Source organism: Leptosomus discolor, chromosome Z, assembly GCF_034619465.1.
Source record: "Leptosomus discolor isolate bLepDis1 chromosome Z, bLepDis1.hap2, whole genome shotgun sequence".
Classification (NCBI taxonomy): domain Eukaryota; kingdom Metazoa; phylum Chordata; class Aves; order Leptosomiformes; family Leptosomidae; genus Leptosomus; species Leptosomus discolor.
This window is the reverse complement of record NC_141419.1, coordinates 44,931,882-44,952,950: the sequence shown is the minus strand read 5'-3', so window position 1 is coordinate 44,952,950 and position 21,069 is coordinate 44,931,882. Positions and strand designations below refer to the sequence as shown.

Here is a 21,069-nt window from a genome sequence, read left to right as displayed (position 1 = left end):
GTAATAGGTTACATGGTGGTGGAAAATTATTTCATTGAGCTCCTAAAAGTCTTGCGTGTACTTCAGAATGATACCCCATGTAAAAGGCCTGTGTAGAAAGCTGTTTCAAACCCATATTTAAAAATTAACTCTTAATTAACTTAAACTTAATATTCATTATGAACACGACTGTTACTGCAGGCTGAATGTATTCGTTAAAAAACCAAAACAAAATGAAGAGAACATACCCAAACCCACACATCAGCCAGTACATGTGTCTTGCCAAAGTGCTCAGAAAAACAAAAGCTTTCAGCTACCAAACATTTGGAAACAGAATTTGTCAACATGTAAAAATCAATTGTAGCAACCGTGTCTTTTGTGGATGTCAAGTGAATAGTCTCCTTATTTTCAGATGCCTGTCTTTTGTTCAAATTTAATTTAAATCTGTTTGAAACTGAAAACAGAAGTCAGTCCATTTCTTCTTTCTAGTATACAAATAGAATTGTCAGGAAAGAAGAGGAGATAGTTCTAAAACCTTTCTGTTCTGTTCATTTATGCAGTCATTAAGCTTGCTAGCCACACATAACATAATTCAGTTTTAAATGCAAAGCAGTTTTTTCAATTTTTACATAGGTAACATACCTAAGTACTTTTAGTTGAGTTTAGAATTCCTTTTTGTTGCTTTTATTCTCTGTTTTCATCCAGGTAGCTTGTCACTTATAAGATTTGTGAAAATAATTGTCTTGAAAAAAGGCAGTAATCAGTTCAGCATTTAGTAATACATATAAATAGTTTAAATATGCATGTGTGAGTTAGCATATTTAATTTAAAGCTTGTATCTTGTTTTAGAACAAGTTTTAAAGATAAGTTACTGATAATCTTCAGAAAAAAAGTTTAAAAGCTGTGGTTTTTAAACTGATGAAGAACGCAGCATCAGAGCAGCATATGCAAATAGGGTTTCAAGTTAGGCATTATGTACTTCAGATAAAAAGGTGGCCATTAGTTGAGAATTGTTATCCACTTTTTAAACTCACTTATGTATTTAACATTCGTGAATTTAATGGTGGTGTTATATAGGAAATATAAGAGCAGAAATACTGTTTTGAAGGAGAGGATCTCAGGTATGCTGTTAACGTGTTTGTGAGCTCCAGGTACCTCTCCAGTATTTTTTGTTGGCTGAATTTGCAGAGCTGTTTTGGTATTAGTATTTAATGTAGGCATTGTTGCCTGTTTGTCTGGCTAAAAAAAAGCAACTTAGGGTATGTATGCACAACTGACTGTAGACAAGATGCAAGGATATTTATGCGTGGACATTAGGAAGGAAAATTAGCCATGAACAGAGGAGTGTAAGACTAGGACTGAATAGCTATATCCAGATCTTAAACCAGGGAGTATAGATAGGGTGTGGACCACATGTCTGTAATTGTAAAGAAAAGTGACAGGTGAAAGGAGTGTCCTGAGAAAGGAAAATCCTGCAGCTGAACCAGTGAAATAAAGAATGTTCCAACAGCAGTAACTGAATTTCAAGGTGAACCAGCAGACTTGAGGCAGAGTTTGTTAATGAAAATAGGCAGAAAGAGCTCAGTGGCTGGATGGGTTTCTTCTACAGATGACTTGAAGGAGTGTCTGTAAAGGGAATGAAACTAGAGAAAGCGTAGTGGGACATGGAGAAAACAGGTAATGACTTAGGGAAGTAGGATGAAAGGAGGAACATATTGGATGTAACAAGGCATTTTCTGGAGGTGACTTAGTCAGGAAATTCAATAGAACAGAAGAAAGCATTTAAAAACTGAGATGTTAAAGGACAATGTGTTGCTTCAAGAACACTTCCTTAAAAAAATGCAAGGATCATCTTGTGAAATGTTGTCACATATTCTTATGCATTATAGTGCAATTCAATTAGGTTAAACTTTGAATGTTTATTTTATTTTTTATATTTCCTCAGTTATGTTTTCTTGCTTGCATGTGTGGGAATGTATGTTTTTAAAAATACATTTTTTGTTATGATTTTTTGGACCACCATCTGATGTTTTACAGACCGCAGATTGAGAAACTTTGTCCGAGAATGTAATTCCCTTTTATGTGTGGAATGAAATTCAAGATCCTTAAATCTTGCCATTCCTCAGCTATCAACAAAAATCTGTGGAAGCCACAAGCCAAGTGTCTTGTTTCCTTCTAAGGACTAGTCCACAAAACATGACACCCAACTGTTTTTCACAAAATGACAGTGTGGGTGATTAAAAGATTTAAACTGTTGATGACTGATGTGGATTTGAGTATGATTCCAAATTACAGAATTTTCACATGGTGAAATGGGAGGGAAAAAAAAAGAAGTTTTATAAAAGAATATAGAGATATGCCAGCAATCGTATCCTTTCATTTCTGCATAAAGATTCGCTTTGAATCTTTTACTACTGTTTTCTATTAATCTTCTTTCTTATGCTCTGTACATCCATGGGTGTAGGAAGTTCCTCATTAATGCTCTAGTGCTGATCAAAAGGGACACTTAGAAGTCAAAGAAGAGCTTGGCTGGGGTTAAGGTTGCATTATGTCCATGAGGCCTTCTTGTGCTTCCATCAGAAGTGCTCTGGCTCTGAGTCACTTCTGGGCCCTTTCTTTCTCTGTATAAAACCAAATAAATAAAATACTGGCCTTTCTGGAGTGAACGTGTATGACTAGTCCTGGCCTATGTAAGCCTACATTGTGCCTGCCCAATTCTGCAGCCAAGGCAGGTGAGTCTGTGCAGGAGTATTTGTATTTCCTGGCCGTGTTCATCTTCGAGCATGACACAGTCTATACATAGGATAAGGCAGGTGTCCCATGGGTAAAAAGTCTGTGATCAAGTTATTAAGAGCTGTGCTGTGTTCACACAAGGAGCTGAATTGCATCTGCATAGGCAGTTTGAATAGCTTCATTTTTCATTATTAATGTAATTTTAACATATGTATATTAGTGATATTGCTCAGCTAGTTTTGTGAGCAGATTTTCAGGATTTTTCATCTTCAAAAAATTTCTGCAAATGTGTGCATAGTACTGTTGGGAGATACAGTACTGTCAGGAAAGGAGGAAGGACTGTCAGCAAGTTGTTGCAAAAGCTTGATTTTTTGTATATATATTATATTCTTGAGACAATCTTACAGCTTCTTCTGATCTTAACTATGAGAGCCTTGAAAGAAGGTACAAATCAAAACGAAGAGCTGATTTTTTGGTTTTCAGATAGCATTCAATAATGTTTGTGGTCCGACAAGTTGAACAAAGTAATATTGCACCTTAAAGCTTTTGTTGTTTCGTTTCCTAAGGCTTTGAATAAAAGTCAAAATAATCACAGAATCACAGAATGATAGGAGTTGGAAGGGACCTCTGGAGATCATCTAGTTCAACTCCCCTGCTAAAGCAGGTTAGCCTAGAGCAGGTTGCACAGGAATGTGTCCAGACTGGTTTTGAGTATCTCCAGAGAAGGAGACTCCACAACCTCTCGGGGCAGCCTGTTCCAGTGCTCTGTCACCTTGGAGTGAAGAAGTTCCTCCTCGTGATTAAATGGAACTTCTCTTGTTCCAGTTTGTGCCCATTGCCCCTTGTCCTGTCACTGGGCACCAGTGAAAAGAGCCTGGCCCCATCCTCTTGACACCCACTCTTTAGATGTTTATAAGCATTGATAAGATCCCCTCTTGGTCTTCTGTTCTTCAGGCTCAAGAGCCCCAGGTCTCTCAGACTTTCCTCACAGGAGAGATGCTCCAGTCCCCTCATCATCTTCATAGCCCTCCTCCAGTAGTTCCCTGTCCCTCTGGAGGGCCCAGAACTGGCTACAGTACTCCAGATGAGGCCTCAGCAGGGCAGAGTAGAGGTAGAGGATAAGCTCCCTTGACCTGCTGGCCACACTCTTCTTAATGCACCCCAGGACACCATTGGCCTTCTTGGCCACAAGGGCACATTGCTGTCTCATGGCTATCCCGTTATCTGCCAGAACTCCCAGGTCCCTCTCCTCAGAGGTGCTCTCCAGCAGGTCGACCCCCAGCCTGTACTGGTGTGTGGGGTTATTCCTTCCCAGGTGCAGGACCCTACACTTGCCCTTGTTGAACCTCATTAGGTTCCTCTCTGCCCAACTCTCCAGCCTGTCCAGGTCTCGCTGAATGACAGCACAGCCCTCTGGAGCGTCAGCCACTCCTCCCAGCTTCGTATCATCGGCAAATTGCTGAGGATACATGCTCTGTCCCTTCATCTGTGTCGTTGGTGAATATAATGAATAGGACAGGCCCTAATACTGATGCTTGGCGAACACCGCTAGTTACAGGCCTCCAGCTGGACTCAGCACCACTGATCACAACCCTCTGAGCTCTGTCCTTCAGCCAGTTCTGAATCCACCTCACTGTCTCCTCATCTAACCCACACTTCCTAAGCTTGCCTATGAGGATGTGGTGGGAGACAGTGTCAGAGGCCTTACTAAGGTCAAGGTAGACCACATCCACTGCCCTCCCCTCACCCACCCAGCCAGTCATTTTATCATAGAAGGCTATCAGATTGATCAAGCATGATTTCCATTTAGTGAATCCATGCTGACTACTCCCAATGATCTTCTTTTCCTCCATGTGCTTGGACTAACAGCCAGAATGAGCTGTTCCATCACCTTCCCAGGAATGGAGGTGTGTCTGACTGGCCGATAGTTTCCCAGGTCCTCCTTCTTGCCCTTGAAGACTGGAGTTACACTGGCTTTCCTCCAGTCCTCGAGCACCTCTCCTGTCCTCCACAGCCTTTCAAAGATAATGGAGAGACGCTTTGCAATGGCATCCACCAGCTCCCTCAGCACTCATGGGTGCATTCCATCAGGACCCATGGATTTGTGGGTGTCTGTTTGTCTAAAAGATCCCAACCCAATACTCCTCAACCAAGGGGCAGTCTTCCTTTCTTCTGACTTTTTCCGCTACTGCCAGAGGCAGTAGCAGGAATCAGGGATTCCTGAGGGCCAGCTTTAGTAGTAAAGACTGAGGCAAAGGCGGCATTCAACAACTCCGCCTTCTCCATATCCTCTGTCACCAGGGCACCCGCCTCATTCAGCAATAGGCCAACAGTTTCACGGGTCTTTCTTTTACTACCAATGTATTCGAAGAAGCCCTTGTTGTTTTTGACATCCTTGGCTAGATGTAATTCCAAGTGGGCCTTAGCTTTCCTCGTTGCATCCCTGCATTCTCTGGCAGTGTTTCTATATTCCTCCCAAGTGACTAGCATCTTTTTCCACCTGTTGTAAATTTCTTTCTTCCCTTTTCAGTTTTTCCAGACGCTCCTTGCTCATCCAAGCAGGTCTCCTGTCTCCTTTGCTCGACTTCTTCCTCGTAGGAATGCACCAATCTTGAGCTTGGAGGAGGTGGTGCTTGAATAGCAACCAGCTCTCTTGGGCCCTTCTGCATTCTGTAACCCTCTATAATATTTATAGAACTTTTAGTTGTTACAGAATTTTGCATTTGCAAATACTGTTTTGGCAAGCTTAAGCCCGCTGCCTGATCCAAGTCTTTTCATTCTCTGCCCCACCCCCTACCCACCCTTGTCTGTGTGTTTCGACACAAAATTTTGATTATGTTGTATTTTGCAATTACAGACTATGGATATTTGAGATCAGGTAATAATGTTCTCTTTTTAAATGGTTTTATTTGATGATGGTTACAGTAATTAAAGAAACAGACTCCTTTTATATTCTTTTCTTTCCCCCTTTCCACCTGCTTTTACTTGTACTATTTTTTCCCTTAGAACTGTCATGTTCCTCCAGCCCTCTTTTCATGTCCTATCAAGAAGGCACTTGTACATGTTTTAAAAAAAATTATTCCTCATATGTTTGTTTTAGGCGGTGACTTACTGACCTGTAGTCCATGGTTCACAGTTTACAGCTCATACTAATAAATAAAACCCCATGCTACTATTTTACGGGTCAGAGTAGCTACTGTTTTATTTTCTTTCCTCTGGTGCCTGGCCAACCAGGATAGTTGCTTAATGCTGACCAGCCCAGTCAATCAGAGATTGTTTCTTTCTTAAAAGTCCACGTGTGAGTTGTTGTCAGTTTCCTTGCATTCATGTACTCTCTGTTGTTACCAGTAAAAATCCGCTGTCTCATATGGGAGAAGAATGAAATGTTGTGATGCTTTAGTGGAACAGACCACTTCTGTATTTCTTTTTGCATGGGAGAGTTAGAAGGAGAGCTTTCAGGGGCCAGAACCTCTAACTTCTTGAGATTTTTTTGGTGACTGTGTTTAGAGTATAGTTATTAAGAACATGCTCTTCAGTATTGCTTCTCCAAAGTGAACTACCCTATTTGAAATAAAGGTTTTGTGAGATTGATGAATTATTTGCTTTGTATATGTGTGTGCACAAAGAAAGAGAGCTTTAGTGCAATTTTTAGTTGACAGATTTGAAAAAATGTTGTTCTTTGGAGCCCTAATTTCAGAGATCTTTGAGACCTGTCAGAATATGGATAGTTAACTTATTTTATGTTTTAACTGGCTTTCAAGACAATTTGAAAAATTTGGGTATTGGAACTCTTCAAACCACTTTGACCTAAAAGTCACTGCAGCTTGGCCAATAAAGCCCCTTCTTGGAAAAGCAGAAGTAAGCTTTCTGCCAGCAGAAATTAGTTGTTTGAGTCTGTGGTGTGAGTAAAGCCAACACAAATGCTTTTCGTGTTAGCATAACTTGTCTACATCAGAATTTTGTTTCTTGCACAGCTGAATTGGCTGTATGGTGTGTGGTTCCCAGCTGCCATTTCCAGCTGGTGTAGTTTTTCTGGCAGAAGTCTATGAAGTAGACAGGCCTGGTAAGCAGATCCTTGAGGACTTCTTCATTTGTGAGGTTTTGATGTGGAGGAGGAGAGAGGTTCTAGAATAACTCTCAAATACTTGACCTACTCTTATTTTTGTAGAACTAGCAGGAGTAGTAGGGAAGTATTACTGTAAGTGTAGTCTCCTTTGTCCCTCCAGTCTTTGTTAAGCAAGCAAAGAGAGAGGGTATATTTTGCCAGAGCATATTTTGGTCCTTCAGATTCCAGCTCCTGCACAGAAACTGAGAAAAAGAGTTCATATGTTACTCCACTGTTCTCTTCTGAGGATTCAGATCACAGATGAATATATTTTAATGTCTTCTGAATATTATTGTTGCTATACATACATTTCATTCCTCAAAATAAATGCCTTCAGACATAGCCTGTAGCTAGGTTCTTTCCTCCTTTTTTTTCATTCCAGACTTTCACCAAGGTTCAGATTCAAACTGATGCTAGCTGCTTGTAGACTACTAGACTCAATGACAGTTGCATTTCCCCTAGAGCAGCGTGAGTTATGTGAAATCCGCCAGGTTGGTCGGCTGTGTGACAGCTATGTCTCGTGAGTGTGTGCATAATAATCTGGTGAGTTTGGAGTCTACAGCTTCCATTTGTCTGACATTTGTTATTTTACTTCTTAATTTTGTTTCTGATGTTGTGTTTCTGAAAAAACTAATAGCTGTCATGATGGTGAACAACCAAGCCAATGAAGAGTGCAGTTAGGATTGTGGTTTGATCCCCTAGTCTATACACACAAAAAAATCACAATAAGAAAAACTGGTTTAAATGTCCTTTTTTTGAAAGTACCTCAGTCAGATAACTCCAAATGCTTCTCTGCCTTCTACCTTGAGCAGGCATATTGAATTTCAGAAGAAATTGGAATGACTGTGGAATTTTGAGAGCTAGAAAAGTTCATCTTGAACAAAGATCGTTCTTGGCCTTAAGTGTGGCAGAGCTGTTATGTTCCTGATTGATCACTTACATGGTTCTAGTACTGGAATGTAGTTCAGGTTAGTTCAGTGTGTTATCTGATGCATGTTGTTCTGCCCATGTTTACCTTAACCTTCTGGCTAATTGTAGAACAAGGTCCTGGGAAATTAGCAAATAGAAATTTCTTATAGTTAGTGCAGCACATGGTGGCACAGTAAATAGCTGCATGCTTAGTTTGTGCTGCAAAAATAGATAAGTATACATACATCTTTTAGCTGCAGAAAAAATACAAATGGGAGGTTTCCAGGAAGTTTTTCAATAACAATATAACCATCTTCATTCTCTTTATCTCCAGAAGAGTGATCTATTCCTGTTGAGGAAGCAGGCGCAAGGAATGGGGTAGGAAGTTGGGTGGAACTGTCAACAACAGTGCAGTCTTTAAATTGGCTCTAATCAGCTGTGAAATTTTCAGTGAAGAATCACTTGCCTGCCTTTTAATTTTTGATTACAATGCCTGACTTGAGAAAATCATAGAAAAGGTTTGGGTTTTTTTTCATATATGCAGCTTTCTTAAAGTTATTCTGTAGTTGGGAAGAGAGTTTCTAAACCAGTGTATTGGGTTCACATGGCAAGGTTTTGGTAGCAGGGTGGGTAGCCTTTGTGAGAAGAGACCAGGGGCTGTCCCTGTGTTTGGAGCTCCAGCCAGCTCCAAAATGGATTCATGGCTGCCCAAAGCTGAGCCCATCAGTGATGCTGGTGGCATCTATGTGATAACATATTTAAGAAATGGTAAAAAACTATGTGCAGCAGCTGTGAGAGAGAGGAGTGAGAAAAAATGTGAGGGAAACAGCCCTGCAGACACTAAGGTCGGTAAGAAGGAAGGGGAGGAGGTGCCTCAAGTGCCAGAGCAGAGATTCCCTTGCAGCCCAAGGAGAAGACCGTGGTGAAGCAGATTGTCCCTCTGCAGCTCATGGAGGACCACTCTGGAGCAGGTATCCACACTGCAGCCTATGGAGAACCCCATGCTGGAGCAGGTGGACATGCCCTGAAGGAAGCTGCAGCCCATGAAGAGCCCTCTCAGGAACAGGTTCCTGGCAAGAGCTGTGTGGCCTGTGGAGAGCAGCCTATGCAGGAGCAGATGTTCTGGCAGGTGTGACTTATAGGGGACCTGCACTGGAGCAGTCTGTGTCTGAAGGACTGCATCCTGTGGAAAGGACCCACGCTGGAGCAGGTCTTTAAGAACTGCAGCTCATGGGAAGAACCCACGTTAGAGCAGTTTGTGAAGAACTGTATCCCATGGGAGGGACCCTATGGTGGAGCAGGGGAAAAGTGTGAGAAGGAAGGTGTGGCAGAGACGAAGTGTTACAGTCTTACTGCAACCCTCAGTCCCCATCCCCCTGGCCCTGGTCAGCAGCAGGGAAAGAGGTAGAAGAGTTAGTAGTGAAGTTGAGCCAGGAAAGAAGGAAGGATGGTGGAAGATGTTGTTAGTTTTGTTTTTGTTTTTTGCTATCCATCTCTATTTTTAATTGGCAATAAATTGAATTTATTATTCCTAAGTTGAGTCTGTTATGCCCATAATGGTAACTAGTGAGTGATCTCCCTTATATCAGCCTGCGAGCTTTTCATGTTATTTTCTCCCCTATCTTACTGAGGAGGGTAAGTGAGGGGGGGCTTGGTGGGCACCTGGCTGCCAGCCAAAGTTAACCCACTGCATCCAGTTATTACGGATTTTCTGAAATAAGACTGAGGCAAGACCTTTATTCTTGAGGAACTATGAAACTGAGGATGGATTGGTCATATGAAGTCTCAGAGGAACTTGAGGAAAAAATGGGCTAGATAATAGTAGTTGGGAAGTTTTCTCTCCAGTTGAGCAAGTAGTGACCAGTACTGTGTAATTAGTACTGTGCAGAAGCTAAAGTGGATGAACTTCAATAGAAGAGACTAAATCTGTAGCTGCTTGGTTCTTTATTCCATCTCTTACTTAAGATGCAAGATTCTTTTCATCAGGCTTGTGCAGGACATCTGTTTAGATGACTCTCTCTTCCTACATCGTGTGCTTTAAACACTTGTCTATGAAATGTTGCATATCCCTCTCTTGTAGTTTTAAGTTCTCTAAAGGCAACTTTAGTTTAATTACTCCTTTAATGCCAGGAGCAATTTATAAAAACATTATGTTTCTGTGTAAGAGAGACTCCACTCCATTCTTCCACTGATTGAAGACTATTTTATTATTTAATTTCAACCACAGTGTAGTTTTCTCCTGTATTGAAGTTTTTCATGGGCTGTAGTGGAAGTAGAGACAACTTTATTCATAGCTAATATTGCAACAGCATAAAACTTCCAAAAAGGTTTCTGGTAATTGGTTATAGTCAGCTGGGATGCTAGTTGTGGATATTTCCTTGCAATTTTTCTTCCTTTTTTGGTCCTGAATGAGCTGTAGATCATAGCTCACTATGATTTGTGAGCACAAGCTGATGAATAATATATTTAAGATCAGCTCATTAGTGAAAGATGAATTATGAAAGCCAGCTAGAGAGACATCTTTTTAGCAATATTTTAATGTGATTGATGTAATTTTGAGATTTGCCTTTTCAAGCTGATGAAACAGAACATTCCTTCTCTTGTGTGGCTTGTAACATCTGATTCAAAGGTAGAAATGTAAAATGTTAATTTATCCCAATAATATAAGCATTCTTCTTTCTCCTTTCCCATGAGAATTGAAGCCGTCTTGGACTTGGGATCGGTGATATTACTTAAGATTTACCTAAAACCCCAATCTGTCTGAATTGGTCCTCCGGTTAAGTGGTGATTCTGTCCATTTTTGTGGACAGTGACTTAATAGGAATGATCAAGCTAGTGCTTTACTAGTGTAAGACTTACCTAAGGCTGGACTGTGTAATACAATCACATGGAACTGCAAACCAAAACCTGCTTCAGTTATTTGAAGTATGGGATTATTTTGTGTGATGGGTATCTGTCTTTAGAGATAATTTTGAGCAACAGAGGGCTGTACTATACTAGGTGTCATTCAGATGGCTTATGTGTGCTGAAAAGTATAAAAGCAGAGCTAAAGTGTATCTTTGGCTATTCAAGAACATAGTGAGGTTGTGTTAAGTTTTAATTGCTGATTAAAAAAAAAATCTTAATTTTAAAAATTATTCTGTTTAAATAGTTTAATGAATTGTCCTAGGCTTTTAATCCATTAGAACAAATACACAGAGTGAATGTGATATTTTCTGGAAATATTTTTTTTTTAGTGAAAACCCGCTAAAGATATTAAAAATATTAAATTCTAGGTAAAAGATGCATTTCTGAGAGAGTGGAAATTGGTTAGTTCTTTAGTTTAACCAGAGGAGGGTAACATGAAACAGGAATGACTTTCCCAAAGCCCTTAAAAAAATTATCATAAAGGCATGGGAAAAATTGATCAAATTGAATGCCTAAAATTATTAAATTGAAGTATTAGGTACAAAATAATTTGTTAGTATGTTCTGGAGAAGTAGTCACAAATATACTGGTGAGAAGAGACATTTATTTGTTTGGATTCTGTGTATGGCAGTCAGAGTTTTTCTCCAGGGTATCCTCTCTTTTGAGCAGCTCTGCAGAAAACCTATGGAGACAAACATCTGAAGGGTACTCTTGGCTGTTTTGATTTCCCTTCTTGTTTATACTAAGTTGAGTGAAAATTTTGGAAGTGCAGCTTGCCTTTTGTAATGGAAAATAGAGGGTTTAAGCCTAACTTTAGAGCTAAAACTTTTGTAACCAAATGACTGAATGTCATTTCATTAATGAAAATAAATATAACCGTGTAGCTGGCGAATAAGCAAATTAAATGGGATCCTGAACAGTTGGAGAACTTTTGCAGTTTTGTGAGATGTTTGGAACTGACACAATGCTCAAGATCTTTTGGATGGTTACAGAAATGATACAGAAATTTCCTGAGTAGAAATTCATAGTAACTCGGTGTGCAAACTTGACACAAGCAGGAACTCTGGAGAAGCATCTTCAAGCATGTCCCACAATTTAAATGAAAGTGACGTCTTGTCAAGATGATTATGAAGCAGTGAAAGGCACCTCACTTGAGTACCTAGAATAGTGAATCGTGCATGTGGACCTTAGTTAAAGTGCTATAATGAGTTTTCATTAGAGAAGTTTTTTTCTGGAGTGGATTTTACCAGAATATACTAAATGAAAATGGAAAAGTTACCAGGTGGATGCGGAACATTTTATATTAGGAAAACTATGTTCTGTAATGGATGTCCTTAGGTGGTCAGACAAATTCCTCTTATAAAGACGTTTCACTCTCTGGGTATAAAATCTATCCAAATTTTAATTTCAGTATTTAGAGAATATTCAGAAATAGTTTTGCTCACTAATTGTCATCTTTTTTTAATATGCTTCTCTAAGGTTTGATCCACAGATGTCTTTGGTGATGTAACTAGCTTATTGGAGCTTGTATGGATTGGAAATACATCTTCAGTGGCTATATTATGTATCTACTGCAATACATTTAATTTTGGTTAAATTAATTTTGGTTAAAAATGTCTTCTATAGTATTTCTATCAGGTTTATACAAACCTGCTTTTTCTAGGTTATGTGTGTAGATGACTTCATACATTTCATATGCTTTTTGTAGTTGAATTTGACTTTTGGAATGTAATGTTTGTGGCATGGGTTAGGACTGCTTAAGAGCTGTGTTGAACTTTGCATACAACTACTCACTTAAATGCATATGACCTTTTTTTTTTTTCCTTTTCTGTCCTGTATCATTGAAGCTTGTAATTAAGCAACTAGGTATACATGACACCATGTAAGAAATTTTTATAATTACCTACGTGTATAATATAGAGATGTGCAGATGAACTTGACTATAGTAAAAAAGACTGGAAACTTGCATAAACATTACCAGACCAGTTCTGCTGTCTCTGTGTGTGTATCAAACTGAGGACTGCATGATACAGTGCTGCTGAAGTCTTTGATTTGGTAGGGTAGACTAGTGAAAAGGATGCTGTATCTGAACGGTCTTTGTTTCTTTGGAGGTGAGTAAAGTCTTACCGGTATGCCTGAGGTTCTCAGCATCAAGGCCCCCTTTGCTTCTCAGTGTGCCAGTGGGTCAGCTGAGGGTGGGCAAGAAGGTCAGAGGGGACACAGCTAGCACAGCTGACTTGAATTGAGCAAGAGCATATTCCATAACATAGGATGTTGCGCTCAGCAGTAAAACTGGGGATTTTTTTTTACCAAAGTAGACCTTGCTTGGGACTGCCAAGGTATTGGTCTGCTGTTGGTGGATGATTGCTTTTGGATAATTTGTTTTCTTCTTTTTTATCCCCTGTACTTATTAAACTGCCTTTATCTCAACCCATGAGGTGTTTTTTTCTTTGCCCCTTGCTTTTGTCGTTCCATTTCTCTTCTCCATCCTGCTGGTGGGGAGTGAGCCAGCAACTGGGTGGGGGCTTACCTGCCATCCAGAGTCAAAACCCAGTACAAAACTATAGTTTTGTATGACAACAGCAATGAAATTTTGAGTCATTAGCTGGGGTAGCTCCAAAAATGTTCTGTATGGTAATGAATACTATGATTACTATAACATTACCATATTCCTTTTTAGCTTTGCTGGTGGATGCTTGAAGTCACTTTAAGCCTGTTCCAACAGGTGTTGCAGCCCTAGACGGTTATTATTTTTCCCCCATTCTATTTTCAGAGTGTAGTGGTGAACTCTAGCTGAGAACTTGGTATTTAGGAAGGTGTTCTTTAACTGTTTTAAATACAAAAGTATGTTTAGTGCTATTCAGGTAGAAACACAGGTTTTGGAAAAGGATTCGTTCTGTACTTCTAGCCTTTCATGGTTCTCAGTTTGTGCAAACTTTGAGGGATGCCTTGTGGGGATTGTTATTCTCACTGCTTTACCTGCGGACAGTTGCAGTTTTTTACTGGAGCCTTAAATTGCAGCCCCTTAGACTATTAGGTATTAGATTATCAGTTTGAGATATATTCCTAAATTACAAAATGTTGTTTGGCTGTCTTTCTTAATAGGCCTGCATCAGCAACATGCTTTTGCTTTAAGTCTTTCAAATCTTGAGATAGAGGAAAAGTTCCCTGTATGTAAGAGTGAAGGAGTGAAGTCATTTAATTTATTTTTTTTCAGATATCTTGAAAGCTGGGTTAGGTTCCTAACCTGCATTAAGACACTTCAGGAGGTTCACCTGTCTTTCCAATCTGCTTGTACATCTCTGTAATAAACAAATTTTAGATTCCCAAGACAAATTTGCATATTTTGAAATGGAGTTTTATTTATTGCAGAGAAAACACAGAGGACTTTATTAGACAGAATTCTGTCTTTTAGTAGTATCTAGGTGTTTATGGTTTGAACAGTATCAAGGTCAGTAGGGGTATTGAGCAATTAGATTGACTTCAACCTCATACCAGACCCATTTTAATATGATTATGATGGAGGGCAGTGATTTTAGTTCATATAAGTCTTACTCTTTTAATCATCTTCAAATCCTAGTTAAACGAAAAAAATCAAGTCTTTATTACGTGTAAATTCCATGTCTTTCATAGACTCTCCTACATCTTCTTAAAAGCTGCAGACTTATTTTCAGATGTTGGATAGAGCTTTTGCTACAGTTTCAGGGCATGCATATGGATCCATTTTTTGTCAGAAGTTACATTCACTTGTCTATGCTCCAGGTAAAATAGTTAAAAACTCTATAGTTTTGAAGTGGCTACAACAAAATGAAGATCACTTTAACGGAAAGGTAGATTATCGATTAGCCCTGTTAATACTAAATTGATAAGGGTAACTTTTGGCTAGGCCTTTGCTACCCAGGACACCACTGGTAAATGTGTTTGTGCTTAGATGAGAAACCTAATTATTTTTAACTTCTGTTATGTACCTCTGAACATTGGACTTTCCACTGTGGATCCAATATCTAGATGTCTTCCAGAAGTATTAAGTCGAATTGAGTAGTCATCTCCATTTGAAATACTCATGTCATGTCTATGGGGATTTGACATCTTGATTTGTGAAGAAAGGTTGCTGGTTTTCTTTACCGTTCTCTGAGGTAGGTTGTCACAGTACACTGTATGAGCTAACTAACCCTTTACTCTGGCGTACTAACTACCTGTGGCACCTGGTTTCTTTATTGGTGAGGGAACTGAGCCTGCTTTGCCATTTATATCCTTAGCTGAGAAAACCTGCTGGCAAAAATAATCTGATCTCATGTGCTTGGTGGTAGTGTGTGCTGGAAATAGAATACATGTGCACAACACATGGCAAAAATAGTTATTGCATGGTAAAGAATTATTTTCCACTTCCTTTTGAAGAGAATAAAATGATCGTGTAGCAGAGGTGTTTAGACACATCTGAATCGATGGCATTTTCATCTTAAAACAATTTACAACAGTTGGTTTCATATCTGCTTCCTTCTATAAATGGCATAGAATAGTACACAATGCAACTATGGATGTGTGTGCTAATTGCTGCAAATATGAAGAAAAACTTCCAATCATTAAAATTTTTTACTTTCTCTTGTCTTTGCCTGTTGCTTACACTAGTTTACTTTAAGGACACCTTTGTTGCAGATTTACTGCAGTAAAAGATACTTTCTTGAAGCATCTAGGTTGAATGTGCAGCTCTTGAAAGCTGGAGCAGAACAAAATAACTGAATGCACATAAGTGTAGCATAGAGTTGCTTATATATTCATTGCTTATGTATTCACAGTTATAATATATTCAGGCAGTGACATAGGAAAAGGTGGAGACCTAACCATAGTGAAAATGGTATGAATCTTGTATGCTAGATTAGGTTTTTTTATATGCAGTCAGTGGACATTTGTTTTGTACCTTTCATAATGTTTTCCTCTGTAAAAGTAATATACATACTATAAAAATGAAGAAATGTTGAAATGTCTCTTTAGATCATTTTCTTGTAAAATTTTTGCTTTTTTCCTATTTAACTGCTAATCCCAGATGTATGTTTTAATAAATAGAAATATATGTGTGCTTCTGCTTGTACAGGTCAGGCAACTTTTTTATTGTCTTATACCAAAAGAAATTTAAAATATAAGTAAAAGAGATACTGTGACTCTTAGTCAGATCCTGTCTGTTTTCGACAAAATACAGTCCAGAAAAAGCTGTGTAGTTGTCTACAATGTCTCTCAGTATTTTCCAACTTAATGCCAGTAGTTTATGTTAATAATGAAGCAGCAGGGTTTTGTGGGATATAAGAAATTTAGGTCTTAAATAGTCTTTTGTTGATATTTTAGCATTTGTTTGTGGAGTTCCTGTCACCAGATGGAATTTAGTGACGGCATGTGGATGGACACGGTTTTTAAGTGTTTGAGTTCTGGGCTCGAGTACCACCAATCTGTATAATTTGTTAAGCCCCTCCAGATGGCAGGTAATATTCCAGTGTTGGATCTCCTTTCCTTTACTTTATTTCTCTGAAGTACTTTGCTGACAAGTCTATTGGATGGTCTTTTAAAAATAGAAGAGATCAAATATCTCTGAAGTATTTTAAAATAACAAGTACTTAGAAAATAGAACTGAGTTTGCAGCATTGGTGCTGAAAATATATTCAATGGATGGGAAATTTTGCTATTTTGCAAGCATTTTAATTTATTTTTCTATGTCAGTTTGAAGCCTTTAAGGGCACTGGGAATAAGGAGAAGTACTGCTTGTGAGCTGCTTAACTTTGTGCTTATGAGAAATAGAATTGCAGCTGCTGTTTTCCTATCTGACTTTTGTATGAACAAAGCATAATTAAGAGATGTTCCTGCTCACGGCTCAAATGCTTACTAGTCCTTACTTTCACACAGTACTGTGTGGAATGGTAAGACTTTTGCCTTGAGTGCTGGCCCAGTATTAATATGAGCCAGAGATGTTTGTACAGGAATGCCAGCCGTTTTAATACTTTTTTTTTTTTTTTTTTTTGAGTTCAAGATTTAAGCTTTTTGAATAAAGTGGCCAAAACTGAGCTCTGTATCTTTAACCTTGAAGGCTTTTTTTCCACTGTTTGAGTTTTCCCACAAGAGTCTTTGTTCTTCGCACCTGCTATAGCTTGAAAAGGTTCCCAGTTGTGGTGGTTTGGTGTCCGGCAGGGTTTTGGTAGTGGAGGAGGGGGCTACAGAGGTGGCTCCCGTAAGAGGCTTCGAGAAGCTCCCCTGGCTCCGATTTTGGACTCGCCTCTGGCCAAGGCCAGGCCAATGACGCCTCTGCGAATAAGTGTTTAAGAGTGAAAGAAGGGCTTGATTGCTGTCTGTCTTTGTTTTGTGTGTTTGTGTTGGTGAGCGAAGGGGGATGGGAGAGAGACAGCCCTGCGGACACCCGGACGGTGAGGAAGGGGAGGGGGAGCTGTGCCGCTGCAGAGGTTCCCCTGCGGCCCGCGGTGGGGTGGCGGCTGAGCCCCTGGAGCCCAGCGGTGGCCCAGAGGTCGCCCTGCAGCCCGCGGAGGGCCCCGGGCCGGAGGAGCAGGACCCGGGCCCGGAGCAGAGCGCGACTGCGGCTGCGCTGGAGCCGCCCGTCGGTGGGAGGACGGCAGCCCCGGGAGGGCCCCGCGCTGGGGGGTTCTGGGGAGCTGCGGCCCCGCGGGAAGGACTCGCGTTGGGGCAGTTCCTGGAGGGCTGTCTGCCGGGAGAGGGACCCCGCGGTGGGGCAGGGGAGGGCTGCGAGGGCCCCTCTCCCTGAGGGGGAAGGAGCAGCGGAGACACCTTGTGCCGGACGGACTGTGACCCCCATTCCCTGCCCCCTGCGCTGCTGGGGGGGAAGAGGGAGCAGAGCTGAGCCCGGGGAGACCGGAGGGGTGGGGGGAGGTGTGTTGTATTTCAGACCTGGTTGTATCTCTCATTCTCCTTGATGGTGGTGGTTGTTTGTATTAAATGTATGTTGTTATCCCCAAGTTGAGTCTGTCTGTTGCCCGTGACCATGACTGGTGAGTGAGCCCTCCCTGTCCTTTGTCTCGACCCTCAAGACTTTTTGGTTGTATTTTCTCCTCCCCATCCCTCAGGGGACCGGGTAGGGGTGAGCAAGCGGCTCAGTGGTGCTTTTGTTGCCAGCTGGGTGGGCTCAAACCACAACACCAGTCAAACTCAGTAGTCACCTCATCTAATCTTTCTAAAGCCATTACTTCAAATCTTTTCTCAAGTTTTCTTGCGGACTGCTGTATGCAGGGAATGATCATCTTGTAATTGGGAGGCAACAAATCATGGTTACTGTTACAGATGTTCTTCAGAAGTTGTGTTTATTTTCATATACTGCATGCATTATTTACCTGCTTCTTTAAATGTTCCACTGAAAGTACCACTTGCTGCATAGCTGCACAGAATTCAGTGTCATTCAGTCTTGACCTGCTTGAAGTTTCCAGCTAATATACCAATATGACTAATACTGATAATTGGGGCGGCGGGGGAGCCACTAAAGAGGTACTGGGTGATAGCTTTCATATCAAGGGATGGGATGGAGGGTAATGAGAAAGAAGAAAAAGGCTTTCATCCATGCCTTCATCTACCCTCAGGTGATGTAACAGTTCAAATTGTAGTTTTTCTGAGGAAGAATTTCTCCTTTCTTTAATGGGATTTATGCCTGAATACTGACTTCAGGACTTCTTTAGAAGACATTCTGACTTTCTCTTTTTTACCACATAACACACTTCCTCCTTTTCTATATACAGCTCATAAAACTGAGTGTGCTGTTAGTTGACTATTTTCGTAATTATTTCTAGTCTAAATAGATAAATCCAGCAGTATGAATTCCTTTTAAGATTACAAAAAACATGTGCAGTGATCAGATGGTATATGCAAAAGATTTGAGTCAGTTATCTGTAATAGTGCAATGAAAGATGTCTGTTTTTTTTTCTGATTACTTAATTTACTAGAAATCAAAGTGGAACAAACAGCTGGTTGCTCAAATTTCGTGTGTGTTCATGTTTCTTTGAGTTGAAAGGCTTCATACTACTTGCTAAGAATGTTCAGTCTGAAGATCACTATTTATTTAAGGCTAGAGAAGACAGATGAAGAATCTAACCACTAGCACGTTTTAGGAATGGCTGCTTATTGTTCAGAAGATAGAAAACTGCGTGTCACTTGTCATTATAAGGGGTTACATATTAGCAGAATCCCTACAAAGCTATTGTAGTTAGTACAAGTGACATGCTACATTATTGCTATGTTTTTCAGTGTTAAAATGTCTGTACATTCTTATCTATTGAGTGAATTACTTTTATTTCTTTGCTTAAAACCATGAACTCTGGTGCCAATGTCTCAAAAGGGTTCTCTTATGGAAGGTGTAGAATAAATAGAAATCACAGTTAATGATTCCACCTGTAGTTTGGAGCTAAATCGTAGGGTAAAAAAATGCAGCTTTTATGGTTGTCTAATTTGAACTATGTTATTCTGCATAACAATTCAGTAATGTTTTGTTACCAGAAAGTAAGTGCACATAATGTTACAGACATGATATAGAATGCCTTTTAGTGAAGATTGAATTTGAAAATGAAAAGTGGTTTGAGGAAGCTGAGTGTTCAGACTACCAGAATGACTGGATTAAAGTAGTACTTCTGTAATGCTTATTGTGGAAATAACATAGAAATACAAGTGGTGTAGGAAGTAGCTTAGATTTTTTTGTGTGTGTGAGTTTAAAAAAAAGCTCTGTATTGAATAATAATTGCAACATACTTTGTTTTTTATTAAATGCTGGTATTTGTCATTACTGTGATGTGAAGGGCAAACTCATGGTCTCGGCATGTTTAAGTAGCTGGGCTGTTGTATGAGATTGGGACAAACAGGTTTTGTCCCATTGTTTCCGTGTCCCAAACATGATTTGATTGCTCTCGAAGTCTGTATTTGTGGTTTCTAGCCACTTGCTATGACCTTCACTGCTGCCACCACTGTAGTCTCCACCTGGATCTTCTCCACTGATTCTATATCTATCTGAGAGTCAAGGATGATGCAGCCTCCATGCCTGTCTTCTACTAGTCCTGATTTGTTAGCCTGATGGTGGTCAGTAGAAGTGAGGCATAGCACAGAATCAAAGTTTATGTTGTCTTAACTTACTCTTTGCAAAGAGGTAACTGTCCTGTTCCTGTACCTTTCCACCAGTACTAGTCTCTTTCATGTGCCGTGGAGGAAACTGCAGGAAGCCCTGTTGTGATAGTTACGCATCAGGGCTCTGTGAGAGGATCCTAGGGGCAAGGGAGTGACTGAGGCAGTTGTTGGGCGATGGAAGTGTCACAAAGAAAACTGGTTGGTGTTTGGGAAAAAATTGTCTTTGAGAGGTGAGATTAGGATCCTTATACTGATTCTTTTTTTCTCTCTTCTGCAAGTGAAGATGAATTCAGGAAAGGTGTGTGAAGTATAAGTTTTTTGCAGCAGAAAAGGTTAACAGGAGGAATATTGTTGGGTGCCTCTAAATTTAGAGCTGGACAGACAGGATGGAAAAAGAGCCAGCTGACTTTAATCTATATCTAGTCTGAATTTACATAGGCATTGAAAAGGGATTGTAGAAGTTTTGTATCTAAAGTTAGGATTGTTTATATTCAGGATTCCTGGATTTGAGGAGTAAACCTGTCTTAATTAGCACTTGGCCTTTGAGAAAGGCTTGGGATTCAAAAACTTAAAAGAAAAAAAAAATCCGAACTCCAAAAGTACTTTCTGAAATATCCCATTTATGGGAACTGGTTTAGCAGCTAGTGCTTTAGATATGCTGATTTGGGTGTAAATTATTGCAACATAGGAGGTAACCTGTGTAAGTAATGCTACAAGACTACTGTCTTACCAGAGGGAATGCTCAATACTGGTGTCCTTCCAAAGGCTCAAACGTACAGGTATGGCAGACATTTTGTTTGCTTTTTGCAATTTGATGATTCTCAGGAACTTTTCTGTGACACAGAGGGGATATGTGCAAAAAGTGCAGATATCCAGGTCATGCTAATAAATAATGACAGCAAATCTTATATGAAAGAATATTAATATCAGTTTTGTCTTAAAAAATCGTTTGTCCACATTTAGAGAACTTCAGGTATATAAAGTCTTGCATAAAAATAAATAATTTTATTAATTTAAATATTCCTTTTGTAGGAAACATCCTTCATGCCAAACTGTTTTTCCCTTGACTAAAATGTCTGCAGCCAGCATCCTTCTCATTTTTTTGAAATTTAAATACACCATTACTTAATACAAAGTTACATGTAAATGCAGTTTTCTTTGTATTCAGTTCAGTGGTTTATGCAGAAATTTGTGTCTATACTGGTGTGCAACAGGATTCATGGTTGCTGTCAATAAAGCAAATAATTACTAGAGAAAATAGGTGGTTACTCTTAAGTTATGAAAGGTGAATTATGCTTTAAATTCCTTGTGATAACCAAACG

At 39.8% G+C, this 21,069-nt stretch overlaps 1 protein-coding gene across 2 annotated transcripts in view; it reads left to right on the top strand.

Moving 5' to 3' along the window:
- AUH (AU RNA binding methylglutaconyl-CoA hydratase) overlaps window positions 1–21,069 on the top strand; it is a 120,780-nt gene that overhangs the window by 7,754 nt on the left and 91,957 nt on the right. The window lies entirely within an intron of this gene.